At 47.4% G+C, this 12315-nt stretch overlaps 1 protein-coding gene across 4 annotated transcripts in view; it reads right to left on the bottom strand.

Moving 5' to 3' along the window:
- Positions 1-11858, bottom strand: part of LOC125954609 (potassium voltage-gated channel protein Shal) — a 55591-nt gene extending 43733 nt beyond the window's left edge. For all 4 annotated transcript variants that reach the window (XR_007469047.1, XM_049685063.1, XM_049685062.1 and 1 more), the window contains exon 1: positions 11760-11858. The gene's annotated coding sequence lies outside the window, so the exon portion shown is untranslated. The remainder of the gene's footprint in view (positions 1-11759) is intronic.
- Positions 11859-12315: the final 457 nt, after the last annotated feature.

Raw genomic sequence — 12315 nt, 5'->3', positions numbered from 1 at the left:
TGCGGAATGGCCATAAAGTGGACGATAAATTGGTTATGAGTTTGATTGGTGCGCGAGGAGGAGGAGGAGGATGGCGCTCCGGTTCCGGTGGTCCAACAGAAGGCCTGTGGTGTAAGAGGAGGAGAAGCAGAGGGAGGTGGTCAAATCTGCTTGAGGCCGGGGGGCGGGGGCCGGCGTTTTTACGATGCACTAAATTCCGGGGGCGCGAACCAAAGAACCCGCCAAGTGACCCATCCGGGGGCAAGCTAAAAAGATAATTAAACGTCTTCGCCAAAGACGCGGCTTTCGGCGGCTTTGGAGCTTCTTGTTTGCGCTACTGGTGGTCGGTGGTGATGACAGTAGCAGTTGTGAGGACGGACAGACAGGGGACACAATAAACCATTATAGGACATTCCTGTGATGTGCTCCGTTGGTTTGAGCAGGTCATTAGAATGCCGGATCGGAAGCTACCGACCAACTACCGTTCGTTCTTTAACAAATGGCCACGAACAAGATCTGGGTTGCATATTTCTCCCCTTTATCAGACGGTCTCGTGCGCTGAACATGAACATAGTTTTTTGGGGCTGCGGACCAATCATCCGTCATTAATTTAACATCAAGCAATGAGAGTTTATTGTACCCCAATTTCGATGATACAATCTCGATCGGAATACCGGAATCCCGGAATGAGTGTATTATGAGGATCGAGATGTCGAAGGTTTGGCAAATCCGTTGATAAGATGGTCTACAACGGAGGTTTACAACCAACTAACTAACAATTAACAATCCGCAAAGAAGCCCATGAACCGTAATAAATATAAATTGGGCTCAATACGAGTATATAAATTGTAGTACGTGATGGCAGCTTTCATCAGCAGTACACTGTAATAAACTTAGCGCTAACTGTCATTTGAGCCATTGCTAAAATTATTTCATTTATGAAAATAATGAAATGTATGAAAAAAAGTTTACCCTTACAAAAATTTTACATTTTGGCTGTTTTCTTCAAACATGTAATTCAAAAAATAAAAAAATCATATATCAATAGTTTTGTTTTTTTTTCTAATTTCTATTCTACTTTTTTCAAAAAGATTCACTAGAAAAAAAGATATCATAAAAATAGTCGAGAAAGGTATTATTCTATATATCTATTAAAATACGTGTTTTTTATGTTTTCAGTTAGATGTTTGGGGAAAACAGCTAAAACGTAAATTCTCGCCGGGGCGGATACATTTTTTTATCTTACTGTATATTTGCAACGGTCGAATATAATGAAACAAATCGTTGTTTATCATGCTAATCAGGCTGAGGGTGAATAAATAAATGTATGCTTTTATATTACAAGTTATTGGCTGCTAATAAATAATCGTGTCCGCTGTTGATTGATTTATCGCTCGTTGAGTAACAAACACAGAATTCTATTTTGATGGATGTAAGTATGGATTAATAGGAAGTGAAATGTTAACAAAAACCAAATCAATTCAATTTCTAACAGAGTCGCGACAAATTGCAAGAAAGATTGCAGTGTAATGAAATTAATGCATGTCCCATTTCGCCGAAACTCGATCGTCCCGTAATGAAATGTCGTGTTATATAGTTTTTGGTGAGTTGTGCGTGAGATGGAAAACGTCCCTCCAAACCCTTCTATCAACCGTTTTCCATCACTGGAAACTGGGCTATTGTTCCTATCGACCGACCCTGCGCTTGCCTGCGAGCGCCCGTCATTTCAATCAAAATGATAACAAAGATTCAATCCAAAGCCCGACTCAACGGCCGCCCGGCTCATTCAATTTAACCACCACACACACACACACGCACACACGCACACTGAGAGAAAAAAAAAACAGTCAGCACAGAAACACACCATCACTCGCCCACGATGTAATTAAAAGCCGGGAATAGTTTGCTTTTCCAACATTCCAACAAACCGGAGCGAGATCGGAGACGGGCAGCGGATACAGATGATGAGCAGGATGTGTGGGGGACTGCGTACAGAATGTAATAAAAACATTTCCCTTCCACCACCACCACTACCACCCCAAAAAAACACGGTGAACAATGTTCTGGTGTGCGTTGCTGACATGGTGGCCAAAGACCGATAGTCGGAGCACGATCATCATGACGACGAGTCACCAGCGCCGCTGCTCCAGCACCGAGCACCGAGGATACGTGAGCGGTTTGGGCAATCTGTCCGTCCAGTTGGCCGCGCGGGCCGTGGTCGAGCGGAAAAACACAGGGAATATCCGTCGGTCGGACGCGGCTTCCCCGGTTAGATGTCGTCGCCCGGTCTGGGCTACTGCGATATTGTGCCGTACCGTGGTTTTAGTTACCAACGGTATGTGTGTGGTTGCGCTACTCCACGCATGCTGTGACCGGTCACCAGGGTGTCCGGAGTGTACGTGACAGGAGTGCGCCAGTAGTAGGGTGTGCGCGTGCGAGTAGCCATCGCCCCGGCGAGTGACCGTTTATTATTTTGCTTCACGACACACATGAGCAAATGTTTTCACGGCTGGTTCACGCACCACCGGTCAGCATCGTTTCGTCTCCCGAGCCCCCCCAAAAAACACACATGAAGATCGATAAACAAGTGGTTCAGGCGAGCGAACGAGTGAGCGAAAACATTCCGCATGTATCCAGACCACCTCGGTCGGTCGGTCGGTGGTTTCCTCGTCCATGCGCATCCATGACCATGCGTAATGCTGTTGCTTCGTTTGCGGTCACTGGAACACCAAAAAAACATCGCGATGGACCATAGCTTGGGAGCAAGCAATCGCGATTCGCAATCGATCGACGATCGGTGGTCGCTTCTTAGGTTGGCTGTCACACCAACAGATGTCCGTTGGTTGCTGCAAAATCTGAAGACCATTTTCGAATTACGCCAGAACTGGTTCGAGCCAGAACAGTGTTCTAGTGGACGCGAGTTTGCGGTTTTGTCGGCTGGACACCTCCACAGCGGGAGTAATAACAACTGGGGTTGCTGAAGAGGAGCCGGGAATGGGAGTCAGTGCCAGCCATCCCGCGGGCCTAAAGAGAGACGAACCGGTTGCGCTCGCTCGGCCTAGCATCTCTCGCAATGTAAACAAGGTAGTAAATTTGCATAATTCATCCCCCCGCCGCTGTGCGTCGCGTAGACATCTGCTCCCTGCTCCTACAAACATCAATGTGCGCGCACATACACAGCACACAGGCACACGAAGGTCGAGTTGTGCACATGTGGTCTGGTGTCTGGTGCAAGCACGTTCCGACTGTCTTACAAACGAGGCAACGGAGCAACGCATGATGTTGCTTTTGCTTCTTATGCTGACGAGGTGCTGGTGAGCTCACCTTCGGCATCCCGGCGATGGAATGGGTGCTGAATGATTAATAAGAACGTACGTACGTGTGTTTGTTGGTGTGCCACCAAAACCACACACACACACACACCACCCCTGCTGTGGTGTGTCCACTAAAAGTGAAAACTAATTTTCTAATAGCTCAAACAGCGTGCCACGTGGCCCCGTGGTGTTTGTGTGTCCTCTGCTCTGGAGCGCGCCGGTTGCGCTGCTCGGTCATGGTTCGGATGGACACGCTTTTTGAGTGAATCCTTTTTCACTCTCTCCTCACTGCACCCGTGTACCTATGAGGTGGCGTGACAGTAAGTCATCTTACCTGGTGCCGGATGGCTGGTGTGCAAAAAGAGCAGAAAACACGTGAAATGATCATGCTCTGGGTTGGGCGCGCTGTTGGCGTGACATGATTTGCGCGGTTGCACGTCGTCGTCGTCGTCGTCTACCAGTCTATGCCAGCAATGTGCGGACGGACGGAACGGATATACCATTGGATTGCGAATCGGTCGGTACACGACCGTCACGACCGACACGGCCGTTTGCGGACAATTTGCTGACATAATTAAATAGTTTTGGCTCGAGATGAGTCATTTGGAAGATTTGGAATGGTGTGTAGCGCTGTGTCGCGCTGTGTCGCGCTGTCGCTGCGCGTGAAAATGGTTACAAATGGCTCTCTGGTGAATGGCGTTGACGAAAGGCATTATTAGAGGCAGGTATTATTGTTCATTTGAGCGCAATCCACTTACGCAATCCCTCCCGCAGCAGCAGCTGCTGTGCTCCATTAGGATCCGTTGAGATCACCTTTGAGTGATTGTGTAACAGGAAATGGGTCATTTTGCTGCAAATGTTCTGTACTGCAGCAGGTTTACTTGGGTGGTATTAAGCAAAAAAAAAACTTGTTTACCAGGATTCATATGTGATTAAAAATGGGAAATGGAGCGCAACCGTATCGTAATTTTATTTGGATGGTGTATTTGAAGCGATAGAAAGATAGAAAAAATCCTCTTTCATTGAAACATGTTGGCTGAACAGAGGAAAATGTCATCAAATTGCAACCAAGTGTCTTCCATGACGTGCAGTGTATTAATATAATAATTAAATTATGTAACACCTCCCCTTAGAAATGATGGTCTAACTATCATATTTCGCGTTTTCCCCTCACTCCGTAAAATGTATCACCCCTCTACGCGTGACTCATCCTTTCTTGCGTATACCTCTTATATGTATTAATTTCATGAAACTTCACAGAGCCTAGTCGGCAAACGAAGATGAATAAACCAAATTGAAATTGAAAATTGAAGTTGAAAATAAATTCGTCCTTCTCAAACCTGTGTAGAGGTAAGAAGTGGAACACATCATCATCATCATCATCGAGTCTCTTAAAAAATACAGCATAAAACATCCCTGAGGTATAATATCGTTTTTTCATCGTGGCAAGAATTTTCAAAGAAAGCCATATTTGAACAGTACTTGCAATTTTAATGGTTGCAAATGAGTAACCATGAATTTATCTGGAAGATTCCATTTGAATGTTAAACCAAACACCAGACAAGAAGTGCCTGGAGTCATGCATGCTAATAAGAACACCCAATCGAATTCATGCACTTACGAAGCGTTATTTTTCCAACAAAAAAGCTCGATCATCAAATGAGAAATAAATTTATCAAAAGCATTCTCGCGAGTCTAAACTTATCTAAGCTCCCTTTGTTTCTAGTTCCAGCGGGATGCAAAGAAAAAAAAGGCTTCATATCCGACGAAAAACCTCCAACCTGCGAACGTGAAACGCTCGAAAAGCAATTTGTCAAAAATGATGCATCGTAAATCATTCTCCAGCTTCCCAGCTGCCTTCTTGCCTTTCTCGCTCCTCTTTTGGGGCAGGAAGGAAAATAGGAAAACCACCTTATCCTCTACCTCACGCCATCGCATCGCATTCAGTGGCCATCAAAGCGGGGGCGGTGGTATCAAATCCGAAAAAAAGCGTTTTCCCGGGTCGGGAAAATCCCTATCCTGCGGCACGAGGCGAGTTTCTCTGTTTGTTTCTCGTTCCCTCACCGTCACCGTCACCGTCGTAGTCGCAGAGGTAGAAATCAGCGCTCCACGGGTGCTTCTAATCAAGTGATTAAAGGGAACACATACACACACCGGACCCCCGGTGAAAAGTATGATTAAAAAAGGACGGCCACGAAAAACCGGCACCCGAAACCCCGGCCCGAATGGTGGTCGTCGACCGGTGGTGCAGCAACCTCGGTTATACGCAAAACCACCTCAAAATCCCCCCCCTGCTTGGTTTCGGTCTTCACGGTTCACGGTTCCTTCGCTCGTTCGGTTGTTTGGTCGGTGGTTTTTTGGTGCCTTTCGCGTTCGAAAGGCTTCACCGTCCGACCAAAGAGGTAAACCGGTGGAAGTTACAAACAAGGAGAGCTGACGCTTGCGGTGAGCCTGACGCTCGCGAAAAAGAAAAACCTAAAATCACCAGACACCAGGCGCCTCCATCAGCCACCAGGCGCCTCCATCGGTCCCGGTTCCGGTCGCGGCCAAGAGGTGCGCCTCGCGGCCGGTATAGCGTGACAACACGGAGCCCGCGCGTGGTTGACGGTCTCTCGCTCGCACGCTCGCTCGCTGGATGGTTAATGGATTTTTCACCAGCATTTCACCAGCTACACGCAAAATTACCATAACGTGTTCATTTCGGATGCCAGCGCGCCGGCAGCTCCGACTCCTTCCGTCCCCTGGCGAGACATTAGGACGTGAGTTAATTCGTGGCAGCAGGCAATGAGGGGGGGGGGGGGCTGGAGACCCGCACCGCATGCCGCATGCTTTCGAGGCAGATAATTTAAATTGTCACTTCATCTTGCCGGCAACTGAACGACTTCCTTACGCTGCCGCGGGTTTTTTGGTGAAGCGGACCAGGCAAGGCGTCCGCAAGGCAGGGTAGCGGTGGAACGCGGGCTAAAAACTTTAAACTTTCGTCATCCCCGGGCAAGCGAGCGTAACACACCTCGTCGCGCGAGTAGCGGCACTAAATGGAAGTACTTTGCGCGTCGCAGTCGTTGTCGTCGTTGGTTTCCGCATTACCTTCAACGCCTCGCTAGACGCCAGTGATCACGGTAGGGAACTTAGGGAAAGCCGCTGGCATAAGCGCTGCGGTATCTTCGAGCTGCTTCACGGAGAAAAGGGCTCGAGTAGATGGAAATTAGGCTGGTTGGATCATGATAATAATTTCACTAAAACGAAACCATACCGTGTCGTACCGAACTGTGCCCCGCGTTTGGCGTTGCCTTGGCGCTGCTTAACTTGGCCACAACTTCCAGAATGAGGGGTGTGGTGATTCGGCAGGTGCGTATAGCATAGTTTCCACGCCGATGACAGTGAGGACAGAAATGGCTGAATTCCGTTCGCTTTTAAATAGTTTTGAGCATCATAAATATAGTTCTTGATGATTGTTGGAATCAGTTTGAAAACGAGCGCTAGCGTGACGGTTCTATGTCGTATCCGTCGTCTAGGGTAGGTAATAATTACCTGCGATGATAGTTTCACATTTGTCAATGACGTTTTTTTAATTTTATTCCGTTCCATAAGCGAGGAAAACCTTTTTAGAGGGTCAATTAATGTAAATACAGACCAAAAAAGGCTTTATTTGAGGATGTTTTGCAATGAAATTTAGTTAATGTAATGGTTTTTTTTTTAAGACGCAGTTTGATGCAAATGTGTAAATAATATACTGCCATGGCAACAATCCCGAGGCGAAACGTCTACAAAAATCTTTTTTTTTTGTTAGTAGCATTCGTAACTTCATTCTCTTTCTACTAAAAGAGATTATAATCAATTCTCTTTTCTTAGCTTATTAGTTTCTCGTGGTACGCCCTTTAAAATATTTTAAACTTTTCAATTATTTCAAACATAGGTAAAATGATGAAGTTGGAAAAATGTTGATTTAGACTATTTTATGTATGCAAAGAGTTATGCGTTATTATTATTCAAAAGGTAACTTCATTCTATAACAAAAAACTTTGCATTTTTATACATAACACGTTATGGCTGGTATTGATCTCAAGGTTTGCTATCGGTTGCATTTCTGTCTGTTTTGATTCCATTGTTGAAAACTTTTCACATCTCATTTCTGAAACATTCTTCCTTCAGTAAAAACGTTTAACAATCATTTCTTCAAAAATAAATTAAAATACCCCCCATGAAGTGAAACAGTTAAAATACTATTTGAATTAGCACAACTGCTTGGTTTGTTGATTTTGTGCATGACCACTTGAAATCTCCTTTCATATTATACAAACTTTTACCTGCTTCTGTATTTTGGAACAAAATTCAATCAAACGCTATCGTTAATCAACTCTCTACGCGTTTCGTAATCCTTGCGGAAGAAAGCACATCATCTTCCGCCTCCAATCCCATCCCTGGTCTGCTTTCTTAGGCTTGACAAAACAGAGAGAAGAAAAAAAAACCTTCATCTCGTTGTACAAACGCTGCGTCACCTGGCGAACGATACGGAATCAGCTGTCTAAGTCCCGGTTCGGCACCTGACCACCACCGAAAACCGAACAGTGCGCTGCGGTAGTTGCGAGAAAGATAGCGAGTCGGATCGGATCAGACACACACACACACAAAACGCTACGTGGTTCCGCGGACCGGTGGCCCATGACCATCGATCCGAACCAATCTCGGATGCTAAGGAGGCAAATTTATTCACTCACTTGATTAATTAGCTGTGGAATAATTGGATCGATAGCGTTCGTTCGTTCGTTCGTTTGATTAACCGTCCAGTGTGGCCGCAGCGTTGTTGGCCAACCCCCTGATCCACGCCTTCTCCTCCTCTCTGGTCTGCGGTGACCATCATCGACGAGGAAAGAAAATTCCGAGAAAACTTTTCCTCCAATCCCAAGTGCCAATTGCGGTGGTGGTGGTGGTGGTGGTTGGATTTGCGATTGAGTAACGATTGCGTCTGCGGTCTGCGGTACGCCGCTCGGTACTCGGGCTGCTCGAGCTGCAAGTTAACAGCGTGGCGCACGCTATCTTCCCCTGGCGCTGCGGCATTCTGGGCTGGGTAGTCCCGATAATAATTCCCAGCTTTTTGTCGCCCTTCGCACCTCCACCATCACGAACCTCGCGCCGCATTGACGTATAATTAATTAGCATCGAGTCTGTGTCAGTTTTTGGGGGTCTGAAGGAGACAAGGAAGCAAAGTAAGACGAGACGGGCTCGTCTTTACGCGGCTATCGTCCTTGTCGTGGTCGTCGTTTGCCGGATGGCCACAATTTCAATGACAGATTCCGGACTAAGCGAAAACTGAGCGATCTATATGAGAGGAAACTTTTGCCTTCTCTCTATATAGTTGTATTAAGAGAGAGACAGAGAAAGAGAGCGTGCTAGATCCTTCTTCCAGGGATACTACGCCAACGCAAAGCAGAAACAACTTGACCTCACCCACAACCTAATAGATTGTTTCGGAATGTTTTCGAAAATTGAATTACCAACCAATCACGGAACGCAACGGAACGGGGCTCGGCGAGGTCCGAAATTATGCAGCTGTATAGCATTTTCGATGGATTCGAACCACCCGGTCACACACACACACACACATAGAAAGGAGGTCCATAGACCCCCCGGGGTCCGGTCAGTTCGATGTTCATCATCTCCATAATCGACCCGCGTCGCGTCGACGAAAGTTATCGAGGTTGCTCCGGGACCCGGAACCGCGATCCCCTTCTGCGATTGCGGTCCCACAATAATTCATCTCTCCCGAAAGCACCCGAAAGGGCGGGGGTATCCGATGTTGCCACCGGTGCCCGGACCGGTCAAACTTTCCAACTTAATCCCAATCCAATCATGAAAATACTGCTTTATGTTGTTGCGTTGTGCCTTTCGCTTCAATTGAACCCGACCTGGCGCCGGTGACCGGAATTCGATTTCATAGACGACGCCGTGCGTGTATGTGTGTGTGTGCATGGTAAGTCCCTCGGTCAGCTTCGGAAACCGTGCTCACGAGTGTAGAGGGTCAAGAGATGTCTAAAAATTGTTGGCCATAAATTAGACTTTGGTTCGGTTTGGCCGATACCTCCCCCTTAAATAGAACTTCGATGGCCACAGGCTGCAAATTGTGCGATAACCTTCGGGTCCACCAATGGGAAAAAGGAGCTGATTATGTGGCCGCTTCTTACCGACTCCTTCCGACCACCTCACGACCATTTTTCGACCGAAAGGATTAGAACCGGTCCTCGGTTGTTCGGTCGTCGATAACGCCTCGGTCGATCCTGTGGTGCGGTGCGTTTCGATTCGCAAAGCAGCTATTACGGTGCTTGTAGCTATTACTGAACGAAGTGCTTGCTTGTACTGCAAGGTATTCCAAGGTTGATATACAATATTCGGTCCTGTGGCCGAGACTGGCGGCGGTGTTGATAAGTCGCTTCGCAGTAGTGTTCGTCTTCATTCGAACACGGCGACCAGTCCCTTGGAACGAGTGCTTAACGACTTTTTGGATTTGCTTACCGCTTGCCAATCTGGCCAAAATACTTGCAAGCTCATAGTTGGCACGCGAACCAAGCAAGGTAGTGGCAAGTGGCCGGGGCAATTGTATCGCGACAAGGACGGCAACGACAACGATATCACCCAAGTGATGACTTGGAATAAATCATATCCGTATCGTTCGCGAGCGGCGTGCGCTGTTCAATCATGTCCCCGGCGCAGACTTATATAGACCATTCCATTAGTCAGCACTTTGCAGCTGTTGCGTGAACGCGAACCTGGGATGTCGGTGGCCCCGGCAATTTCTAGTTCCCCTCCCGCATGGAATGCATGATTTGATGACGCTCCACGACGAAAACCGTAGCCACGTTGAGGTGGAATGGAGGATGAGCGAGAAAAAAAATTAGAGGGCGACCATTTTGACCCATTTTGTGACAAATTTCGTCGAGGTTTTCGTCCAACGTCCAAGTTTCACTCTGAAGGGGCGCCTCGGGGCGCCGCTTTACTCCAAATTGAGGCCGAGCCGGTGGTGAATCGACGGATTTCTTGGGTTTTAAACATCGTTACATTCGTCCAATTTGGTCGCTGCGGATATGGTCGTGTCAGTTGTCTACGGAACTGACGGACGCAGCTGGCATCCGATCCGATCTGCTGCGGGTGCTGCTTCAATGGAAGAGAAGAAACACGGGGACGAAGCTTGTCCTGAATGTGTCCAGCAAACGGAAAACATCCTATTACTACCTCTAAACGCTGGTGGCCACGTCCACGGTCTACAGCTCTGTGCGAAAAGCGAGCGGCTCTACTGCTTTCGGAAGTAGTTAGTTGATTCTCGCAACACGAAACCAATGCCAGAGGAAGAAGCGAGCGCTTCTGTGCTCGCTGGCACATGAAGTATGGTGGTCGGGCATTCGTGTTCGTTTCACTTCTTTCATTTTGCTTTTCCTTCTTCTCGAGCTGGTATCTGCTCGAGCTGTGCAGCAACGCTAACGAAGAGAAGGAAAATTGTTGCTTTATAGTTTAGTTCTTCAGCTCAGGGAACTTTCAGGGAAAAAATCCCAGAGAACATTCTATCTTTACTTTCGCACTTGAAAGGGGCTCCTTCGAGCGAGATATGCCTTCGAGGGCGTCGTTCTCGTATTTCGTTTTGGGATTTTTTTTTTTGCAGCAAGTGCACCCGGAAAGTTGATCCACCGGAAGTCGGCGAATAATGAATCCTCATTAAATTGGACGGAATTGCAGGAAGGGCCGAAAATAGAGCGAAAAGTTTTCCATTCGAGAGTAGCATAACTTTAGTATTGTAATACCGGGAATTCCTTTATGATTGAGGTAGTTGAAAGCTGTCCTTCACTTGAAGCGCTAATGATATTTTACTTGGTTTTTTTTTCTCTCTTGTTCGTCACTTTACAGTTTCCGTGTATCAACTCTCGTCAAAAACCCGCTTTATCTAGAGGGACACCACTTCCCTGGAACATCATTATGTCGACCGATTTCTAGGCGACCAACAACTTCAACTCCTTCCTTTCTGTTGTATATCATTGTTGAATCGTAGTTCACTTTGGTTGCTCTGCTGGGAAATATATAAAGCAGAGCAACCAACGTGAACTAAGATTCAACAATGATATACAACAGTTTCGATTATTCGATTCGAGACAAATTTAAATACCCTCACCCTTGGCAGCGCTTCAAGAGCGCGTCCATCAACTAACCATCAGCGGCAGCTGCAGCGGCGTCCCGGTATCAAATCCAGTCCTGAGAAGGACCACAGCAGAACCGCCCCGAAATTGCTATCAATAAAAGTAATCGCCCCGGAAGTGTCGTTGCATGACACGGAGCGGATCTTCGGCAACGCACACATCGACAGCAACAGTGTCGAACAAAGTGTAGAGATCAGAAGAAGACAGAGCGATAAAAAGAGAGATAGATAGATTGAGAACAAAAAACAGGGCATCAAAACGAAGCGGAAGGGACCGCTGCACTTACCTCGTCCGTTCTCGGCGTTCGTTCTGATGATGCTAACGACGTCACTTCATCCTAGAAGACGCAGCAGCAGCAGCACCAGCAACAGCAGCAGCGCACCCGAGGCTTATCTGCAACAACAAACAGCGGAGGAGGGAGTGCGGATAAGAAAAATGTTATTACAAAGCCCTTCGCGTGCTAGCCCGGGTGTGACACCTCAATGACGGCCACCAACCCAAGAAACAAAGAATGAGGACGAGGAAACCCCGGAAGAACGGAGCGGATTGCCTACGTCCTCTACAAGCAACCAACCGACCAACATTCGTCAACATTTTGGGTTGATTCTGGGCACCTTCAGGAGAGGTAAAGTCCCCTGGACCGACTAATCCCTTTCTGTGAAAACGGGGGGCTGCCTGGCGCATCCCGAACACCGATACCCGTCCCCGGAAGAACCCGGAACGCAAGAAGACAAATGACACGAGCTTTCGTCAACGCTGCGATGATAAAGTGGAGCGTGGGGTGGGAGAGGTGGTTCCATTCCACCCCTCTTCATCGTCCTTCTGTCCTTGCTTTCGTCCCA

The sequence above is a fragment of the Anopheles darlingi genome, chromosome 3 (genome assembly GCF_943734745.1).
Source record: "Anopheles darlingi chromosome 3, idAnoDarlMG_H_01, whole genome shotgun sequence".
Lineage (NCBI taxonomy): Eukaryota > Metazoa > Arthropoda > Insecta > Diptera > Culicidae > Anopheles > Anopheles darlingi.
The sequence above is the reverse complement of the archived record's forward strand: the minus strand, read 5'-3'. Positions and strand labels throughout refer to the sequence as shown.